Genomic DNA, 9,781 nt, shown 5'->3' with positions numbered 1-9,781 from the left:
TTTCAAGACATATAACTGACATAAAATATTGCAATCTCTGGGTTTGCAGTGGTTTTACAAGTTACGGAATCACACAGACTCACAGAATATGTCAAGTTAGAAGAGAACCACAAGGATCATTGTGACAAAGTTTTAGTCCTGTACAGAACTATCCCCAAATTAGTTTAAAACATAATAGAAAGAAACCTCTGCTTATAAATATGACCCTTTTGACAGAAGAGTTGAAAAGTTGGTGAGATGGGAGTGGCAGATTTCTTCATGAAAGAGGGATGGAGACTGTGTTTTAGCAGTATGACTGCTCTGAAATACCACTATAATAGATGCTGTCTATGTGTTCTACAACATTATGAAGTTGAAATGGAAGAGGGGCTTATGTATTTTTTACTGTTGCTCTTTGGAATGACAAATAAAATAGAGTCAAAAAAGACCATCATTTTATAAGCACTCTCTGAGCAGTGCACTGAAATAAGGTTCTGCTCTGAAATATTCACTTATTGTCAAGTTAAAACTACATGAGTGAAAGAGTGGGGCCACTGAATTATGCAGATCATCTCCATGCCTCCTTCAGTACCAGAGGAGAGAAAGAGCATAAAACTTCAATTTCAGATTCTTCTGTCCATGAAAGAAAGCAAGCATTGGGAAAGCAACTCCCACCCACAGCGGTATTTAGAGCTACTTTTTTTTTTTTTTAAATTTTTTTTTAATATTTTACATCATCTTGTCAGCCTTGTGAAAAAAAGAAATTGTGTGCAATTTTTAAGGTCTGTAGTGTTATACAACATGTCTAGAAATGTCTCTTCTTGGTTGCACTTAGAGCCATTTGTTGCCACAGTAAATTAAAGATAACGCTACAATACTAGTGTTAGAAGTAGGATTAAATTTTGCTTCCAGTTGTTAGCCTTATTCTAGATGTGCCATATCCCATGTCAGAGCATATTAGATATTCTCACTAACTACAGAAATCATATGTACAATTTTGTGTTTACATGTGCACGTTTGTAGCTGTATCTGGCAGATACAAGACTGGCAAGATCTAATCCAGTCATTGATTTAAAAAAGAAAAAAATCTTGTCCATTCTGTTTCAGGTTTTTTCTTACTAATGACTGAATAATGGGAAAACAATGTGGGGATGTCCAAAAGCAGCATCTATATCTCTGAAGTCTTGATACAGATATCAAGACCTGGATGATAGGATAATAAAAGGATTTAGATTGGAAGGGACCTTAAGGATCACAGAATCATAGAATTGTTTGGGCTGGAAGACAGCTTTGGAAACCATCTAATCCAAGCCCACCGCAATAAGCAGGATCAAGCAGATCTGGCTGCTCAGAACACCATCCAAGCTGACCTTGAATGAGTCTAGGGATAGTGCATCCAACCACCTCTCAGGGCAACCTGTGCCAGTGTTTCACAGAACCCAGAACACACCTAACAGTACTAGGTGCCTATACTAGGTGGTCAAGTTCTGCCCATCTCCCTGGTAGAGGAAGACTTGTCCCAAGTTTTCCTTTTCCTTGTAGGCTGTAATCTGTGTTGAAGGGAATTGAATACTCAAGAACGGGATCATATTTTTCTACTGATTATTACTGTGAATGAATAAATTAGAACATTTTAATTTCCATTTAAAAGCAGTGCATTTAAGTGTGAAAGTTGCTTTTCTATATTAGACAAACACAGTTTTTAATCCTTAAGTAATACTCAAAAGAGAAGACTGAAAAGTGTGTCAGCTAAAATCATGGAGAATAAGATGCTGAAAATAGGAGCTGAAGGCATAGAGAGAAGAGCAGCATCCTGAAACTGAGAACTAATCAGGTCATTGTCTGCTTAGCCTGTGAAAGTGAAAATTAGACTTACTCACAAAGTTATGGTTTTCCCTTTCAGCGACACCACTCCTAAGAAGTTTAACTTTGACTCCTGCTAGTTCTTCCTTTCAGAATATAACATTTGGCTTGTTTCACACAATGTTATAAAATGCCTTGCTAGTTAAGGATGTTCATAGTCCATGTTTGGACAGGGAAGATTGTGCAACCTGTGACGCAGAGGCCCATACCACAGTGGCTGCTGCCAGTGAGACCCAGGAGTTTCCTTGTTTCTGCTGAAACATTCCAACTGCAAGTAACATGTAAACACTTATTGCTCCAAGGTGAAGCTTAACTAATTTTCAAGTTTATACTTTGTATCATATCTAGAATTGGAAGAGACCTGTAAGAATTATTGAGTCCAACTCCACGTATATCTATATTTGGAGCTGCAGACACATCATGCCCTTTAGGAGGTGCACCATTAAATATTTTTTAAAAATATATGAATAGAAAAATTGGAACAGTTTCTTGCTAACAGGGTGCATATTTGTTTACTTTGCTCTACTGCCGAGTATTTCAGTGATCTTCTCACTTGCATTCTTCCGAACAGCGTATGAAGAACGCTTCCAGGCTGCAGATAATTTTTACAAATATATAGCAAAGGTTTTTCTGCAATGCTGCTACATTAGATTACATAAAAGTAGACGAGGAAATTCCAAATGATCCCCTAACAACACAAGCATGGTGGTATGCAATCTTGAAACCTCTTTTCATATACTTTTTCAACTATGAACTTGAACCAGTGTGAGTCTTCTTCCTGAAGTCACTTAGAAGTCATTTCGCAATTTCCACTACTTTCCAAGGAGGTGAGTCACTGTCTATTGTAATGAGGGGATCAGCAGCTCCCAGTTCTCAGCTGGCTGTCACATGGAATGAGTTGTTTGGATGGAGGATAATGGAGATAGTTCCTAGTTACTTTATCTGCTCTCACAGAGTTTTAAAAATTGCAAATACCATCTGAAAACGTGCTTGCATTTTGTTAGGCAATTTCACTCAGGTTCTTCGAGTGAAACATGCCACATTCACTTACTCCACAAGGCAGGAACAACAGCTGTGGTTTTTTGTGTACTTAAAGAGATAAGTGTAAGTGCAACCACACTTCCACAGGTGTGAAATTTGGATTCTTTTTGCTATGAAACTTTACTCTTGGGAGGGGAAGAAAGCCCAACAAAACCTTGCTCCAAAGTCCACCCTGCATAAAGTGCATCCCAACAGCAAAGAAAAATGGTCACATTCATTACTTGATGAGCTTTTGAGATTTTCAGTGTGTAACTAGATAATTCTTCCTTTAGAACTAACAATACAAATACATTCTTATTTCAGTGGATGTAGTTCTAACAGGACTAGGATACGTGTGCCAGGTGGACAATACATTGACTTAGTGAAGACGAAAAATAAGGATTAAATCTCCATTTCACAAAGCATACATTTTTTGCATATTATTTTCTGATCTGCTACCGCATTAAATCATAATGTATTGATGCATAATGTACTAGACCTAATGTTTGTATTTGAGATATATGTCTATTTGAGAAACTTGCTCTGTGAGTTTATAAGAGATTAATTATACAGTCACAGAGCTGTAAATTCTGGCAAGCTGGACATCTGCACAAGTAATACACAATACAGGGTAATAAATGACTCTCATTTTACTGCAGTGTATTATTATTAAAATTAAATAAATTTTTATTAAAAACCCACAGTGTAAGAAAACTATGTGTGGATTATGCTTATTTTTCTACCTGTTTCAAAATCATTTTGAGGATCTCTCACTATGAAACAACATGATGTGTATGCAGTTACAATTATATATATATATATTTAATATCTGTAAGTATAATTCAAAAATCATGCTAGTCTTTTTATTTGTGGAACTGAAGGGGAGCTTAGAATTGTAACTGTAAAATCTCTGTAATAAAAACCTGAAAATGTTCAACATGGCACTCCTTTCTTCACTCCTCTGGCATGAAGAAACAAGTGGTGTCAGAGCCCTCGTGAATTTCATGTAAGTTTGCATCACTCTTTTTTTACAATTAGAATTTCAAGACTTAGTACTGCTTTACTTCTGTGCATTATTGCCTTCCTGACAAGGCATCAAACTCCATAGGCAGGGTTAACATCCTCGATTTGGCAGCAACCCTGACATTCCAGTGACAACTTCAAAAGATAAAGTTTCATTTCATCACAGTGGAAGGACCAGTATGACCCTGGAAGTACATCCTTTCTAAAGCTGTGGGGTTTTGGGGCTTCTGGACACCAAAATTTATATAGTCCACTTTTTATTGAAAAGTAGTGGAAGGAAAGATACATTTTAAACAAACTAAGAAGCAAACAAACAAAACCATGACAGATGCTGTGCTAGCTTCACTCCTGGTGAACAAGCTAGCAACGGCAGTCAGTGGTGCCTTTGCTAAATCACCCTTATGAAGGGCACACCAAAGTGTATGGGCCCAGGAACAACGGTGTTCACCTGCTGATGTATCTTACACGAGATTGTCTGGAGGGAACAGCCTGAAGACTTAAAGATAATGTCCATGGGTAAAATTTCTGCCTGTGTGCTTCAAGTAATGTCAGTTACTTGTCAGTGTAGAAAAAAACCCCACATCTGATTTATCGGTATATTGATATTTATTGATATTTATGTTTGTATCTACAAAGCTGCCTCTCTTGTCTGCATGTGTTGTATTGTGTATGCAAAACGTGTAGTTGTTTGTGCTTATAGACAATTGCTTTCTATGACCATTTATTACTATTTATTTTTGAGATGTTGGCTGCTGTGACACTGAGCAGACAGCCATATGATTACTGTTCTAGAAGTTTACATCTCATAGATGTTACACAGTTCTCTTACCACTCCTCAGCTGGACTGTAACTCGACTTTAGAGAAACATAACTCAGATTATTCAGGACTTGATGAAAGATCACATGTGACTCTTCAAGTGCCTCTGTGAAGATACCTCTCTGTACATATGCAGATAGACATGCATGGCACCTATGCTTCTGTATTGCAGGCTGAATAGAAAGCCTTAAATACTACTGGAAAGACTAGGCCTGGATGATGCATCATTTGTGGGCCAAATGAAAGGATTTGCACTCACTCTTGCTTTTGTTAAGTGGGGGAAATTCAAGCACTATCTTGTTTTTTTTTCAAATCCTTGCAACTTCTATCTGTAAAGTTAAACTCCTGTAAAAGTATTTTAATTGCTAAAAACCCTTTTAGTTACTTCAAGCTGCTCAAAAATATTTTTCCGCCTAGATTTTATGTAATTACAAGAAATTCAAACAAATCCTTTGTAAGCATTCCATTAAAGCCCAGGTGCTTTCCTTCTTATTTTTCTCAAGCATTTATATTGCAATAATATACTGCAATATATACTTGCAGTAGCAGGAAAGTCGGGAAACCACATAATTTTTACTACACTTTTACTTGCCTGCATAAGGCTCTTTATACCACAACAAAAATTTAACAATTCAGAGTTGGTAAGTAGTATTATGGTGACTGCATTTATCCTGCTGATGTCTGACTTCTGGGAATAGTAATCACAAAGCAGTGTGTGTTTTCTGTGCAGGTGTAAACACAGAATATTGAGTAGGAAAGGAGAAAGAGTTTTAAGTTACACAGCTAAATAAAGAGCTGGTATTACTCTTGGAATGAGTAACATTTCCAGTGAAATCAGTATTTTGGTGTGGTAGAAATACAGCAACTGCAGAATCATTTGTAGTCCCATATTCTGTTAGAAAATAAATATAATCTATGTTTACAATCCATTGATAAACTAAACTATTAACTAATTAAATCCTTGTTAATTACTCATTGACTTATTCAGCTCGCATTCTAATATATTTTTATTAGCATAACTATTTCAGAACACAGAACCACTTTTCACACTTTAGAATTCTGTACATATCTAAGCCAGAACATTACACGTAGGGATGTCTGTAAACATTTAATAAATACAGCTTATACTTACAAAATAAAATTAATTATTTTTGGTACAGGTATTATTTTTTTTTCGATTAATAGTGACTCTGCCTTAGCTGCTACTTGTCCCATACCTATGGCTCCCTCTTCAGACTATTCTTAAAATATGCTGCCTCTCTTCATTTTCTTAGAAATATTTCAACTTGTAAGACTCCAGCTCACATGGTCACGTCTTCCTCTCCAGTATGTTTCCTTTCAGTAAGCAAATGACGAAGTAACTGATGGACCAGGCAGGCTCATCTGGTGTTACCTGAGACCCAGACCTAGAAATCCTTTGAGGCATATGAAAGGAATCAGAGAATCTGAGCTTAAAGGACATTAAAAGGTTGTTTTACTTCTTTTCCCCGTGCTGAAAAATATCCAGAACAATCAGATTGTTCATAACTGTATTATTCTTACAACTGCCGGTGGCTTCTGTAGACTCTCAAACGATTAAATCTAAATATGCATCTAAAATCCCACAGATCTCTTTACTACAAATTCAGCCATACTCTGTGTGGACTGCCTATTATACACAGAACATTTAAATTCTGTACTATAACCCTTAGGTACAGGACAAGGAGATAGTCCTTTCTCACCAACGTCCTGTGTTGTACTTTGCTGTTTTAAATTTTTTCAGTAATTTCAGATCTTTCCCAAGACACTGATAAAGTCCAGGGTGCTCCACTTTGCTTCAATGAAGGGCTCAGGCCGCAACAACTGCTTTGTTTTCAACCCATTCTTACAGTCTTTACAACCCACAAGAGAATTGGCATTGCCGTGCCATAAACTTAGCAGATTAGCCAGTGACTAACTGGCTGAATAGCACTGCAAGTTGTCACTTCTAGTTGGTAAGTTCGTGCACACTATGTGACTGGAAAGTCAATGAATTGCAAAACTACTCCTAAAGAGGTGTTCTCTCCTTGTGTCTGTGCCACGGCCTTGAATAATGTTAAATGCTGTTTAACTGAGATATTGTCTAGTAAAAAATGGTGTGTAATCAGGAGATAAATGGGAAAACTGCATTTTAAAAATCATAAGCAACAGTGGAAAAGCAACTGCATTTCACCACAGGCATCTGAAGTCTCTTTACACATTGCTTCTTTGCTTTGATACTGTATTTAATCACGTGACTTGGCTTAGGACAGAGGGAAAGAACACTTAGGGTTTAATCATCACAAGTTTATAAAATACGAAATACTTTACATATTGTCTCCCTCTTGCCTGTTTCTCTCTTGAACTATACTCCCTGAAAGTTATTTTAATACAGGGTGGAGCGTCGGCACCCTTCGACTCATAACCCTAGTGAACGACTGCCGGCTGTTCGCCCAAGACCTGTTTCCCCCTCCTCCACAACAGGTTCCCCAAGGACCAGATCCAAATCTCGCTGCAGTGCGATGCAGGGTGAGAATGTGAAGCACAGCTTTACGCACAGCCCTGCGCAGCCCAAGGTTACCCTGGCACATCCCTGCGCGGGGGCTATCGTGGGGACAGAGGCCACAGGCTGGAACGGGCAGCTTCGGGAAGGCCCAAAACCGCACCCGCTGGCTCCTGCCAGCACCGCCTGCTCTCGTCCGGCAGCCGCACGAAGCTGCGGCCTCACCGGCACGCGCATCCCGGGAAAACCCTCGGGGCTCCGTCTTTCCTTTTGGGACTATCCCTTCCAGGGATATGGAAGGCGGTAGCAGCCGGGAGTCAGGGACGATGGCCGGAAAGGGCAAGATGGCGCCAGAGCGTGGGCGCGCGGCGGCGGCCGCCGTTGGGCGCGCGGCCCCTCGCGCCCGCGGCGGCACGAGCGGCGCCTCCGCGCCGGCTCCCAGCGCCGCCGCGTCACGTGAGCGCGCCTCGCCCCCGCCCCCCGCGCGCCGGGCGTGACGCAGCGCGGCGGATCTACGGCGCGCCACTGGTGACACGGCTCAGCACAAGCGGAGGCGCTCGGCTCCCCCCGCGCGGTAAGCGCTGCCCGCCGCGGCGCGGCCGCCCCGTCTCGCCGCCCAGCGGCGCGAGGCGAGCCGCTGCCTCGGCCCTCGCGAAGGGGGCTCACGGGGTCGTCGCGTCGCCGTCTCCCCTCAGGCTTTTTGGGCCTCTGCGCTGCCGTCGTTTTTTTTTTTTTCTTTTTTTTTCTTTTGGTGGGCGGGCAAGCGGGTTGTAGCGCACCGGCCGAGCCAATCCCGTGCCTGCTTCTTCCCAAGCTGTGCGCCGATTGGTCGGGGCGCCGAGGGCGGGAAGAGCGCCCCTTGCGCTCATTGGCTGCCACGGCCGGCCCTGGGGCCGTGGGGGTCTTCCCCTCTGCTGTGCCGCAGGCGGGCGGCGGCGGGGAAAGAACAGGGAGAGGGTATGGGTGACGGTAGTGGAGACAGACAGACAGACAGACGGAGGAAGAGAGAGAGAGAGAGAGAGAGAGAACTGGGCGGGGTGGGGAGGGGACCTGTGGGAGCCGCCACCGCGTTGCGTGGTTCCGGCTGGCGCGTACTCCGGGCTCCTCCCCAGTTCCCTGTTTCCCCCTTTTTCCCAGCTCCCTAGGGTCGGTGCGCACGCGCGGCGCCCGGCCGGGTGGGGCTGTGGCGTGAGGGGACAGCGGGACACAGCGGCGGTGGCGGTGGCTGCTGGCCCCGTGGAATCACCGCGCTACAGGCACGGCCCCAGGCAGCGTCCCCGAGCCGCCGAGCGGGGACTGTTTGCGCGGCCGCGGCTGCGCAGGCGCGGCCGGGCGGGGTCGGTCCTGGGAGGGCGCTCGGGAGTGTCGGCGTGTGAGGTTCGGCGCTGCCCTGAGTGGTTTCAGGCACCCGAACCCCCTGTTCCTTACTTCCCCCTCCTTTCTCGAAGGTTGCTGTAGAATAAGCGAGGATGAGTTTGAGAAGTGCAGGGGTTGGCGGTGAGGGACGACGCACGTGACTGCAGGAGCTCTGTACGTGGTTCTTACAAGGGATAAAGGAAAGGTTATAGCTGCTTTCCCTTTATTCTGCTTCATTCACTAGGCAGAGCAGTCACAGAATTGCAGAATTAGGTTGGAAAGGACCTCTAATACACCGATCACCATTTTGTCAGCAGATAGCACTGTGTGCCACATCCAGTCTTTTATTAAACATCTCCAGGGACAGTGGCTGTCACTTCCCCGGGCAGTCCATTCCAAAGTCTAATCACACCCTCAGTGGAAAAAATTCTTCCTGATGACCAGCCTAAACTTCCCCTGGTGCAGCTTAAGGCTTTTATCCGCTCATCCTGTTGCTGGTTGCCTGGGAGAAGATGCTGACCCATACCTGGCCTCACCCTACTTTCAGGTGGTTGTAGAGAATGATGAGGTCTCCCTTGAGCCTCCTCTTCTCCATGCTAAACAATCCCAGCTGCCTCAGCCATTACTCATAGGACTTGTGCTTCAGACCCTTTGCTTATTTACTGCCCTCTTCCAGGGGTCAGGCTCTTGAATCATGAGCACCTCCTGTGCTCTCAGAGTTTTGTGATTTTCTGATCCAGGGGGTCAGATTGTGGAACCTGTCAGATTGTGGCAGGGAAAGCAAGTTCCAATAAGCAACATAGCAGTGTTAATACAGTTCTGAGGCTGTGTGTCTTCAGTAGGAAAGATTGTTAAACCAAAACTACTGCTTTAGGTGGCCTTTGAGGGGTAGGTTATCATCATATTATATATGTCCTTTATGTAGAAGAAATTGTTTAGTGTGAGGGTGGTAAGGCACTTGCACAGGTTGCCCAGAGAGGTTTTGGATGCCTCATCCCTGTGACTGTTCCAAAGCCAGGTTGGAGGGGTCTCTGAGCAACCAGCTCATGTGGAAGGTGTTGGAACTAGGTGATCTTTAAGGTCCTTTCCAACCCAAGCCTTTCTATGAGCCTGTGTTGTCTCGTTTAGTTTGAGTTATGAGAGGTTTCCTGTTGCTCCTTCAGATAACTAGTGTGGCCTGTGAACCACAAGGTTAATATTAAATGTAGTGTTAGTTGGAGGAA

General features: G+C 43.3%; 1 protein-coding gene across 1 annotated transcript in view; it reads left to right on the top strand.

The window, feature by feature from the left end:
• The first annotated feature begins 7,689 nt into the window (after positions 1–7,689).
• Positions 7,690–9,781, top strand: part of ZNF407 (zinc finger protein 407) — a 335,481-nt gene continuing 333,389 nt past the window's right edge. Inside the window, exon 1 of the mRNA XM_014870927.2 lies at positions 7,690–7,776. The gene's annotated coding sequence lies outside the window, so the exon portion shown is untranslated. The remainder of the gene's footprint in view (positions 7,777–9,781) is intronic.

This window comes from Sturnus vulgaris, chromosome 1 (assembly GCF_052056855.1).
Source record: "Sturnus vulgaris isolate bStuVul1 chromosome 1, bStuVul1.hap1, whole genome shotgun sequence".
Classification (NCBI taxonomy): domain Eukaryota; kingdom Metazoa; phylum Chordata; class Aves; order Passeriformes; family Sturnidae; genus Sturnus; species Sturnus vulgaris.
Note: the sequence above shows the minus strand (reverse complement) of the source record. Positions and strands in the feature narration are given on the sequence as shown.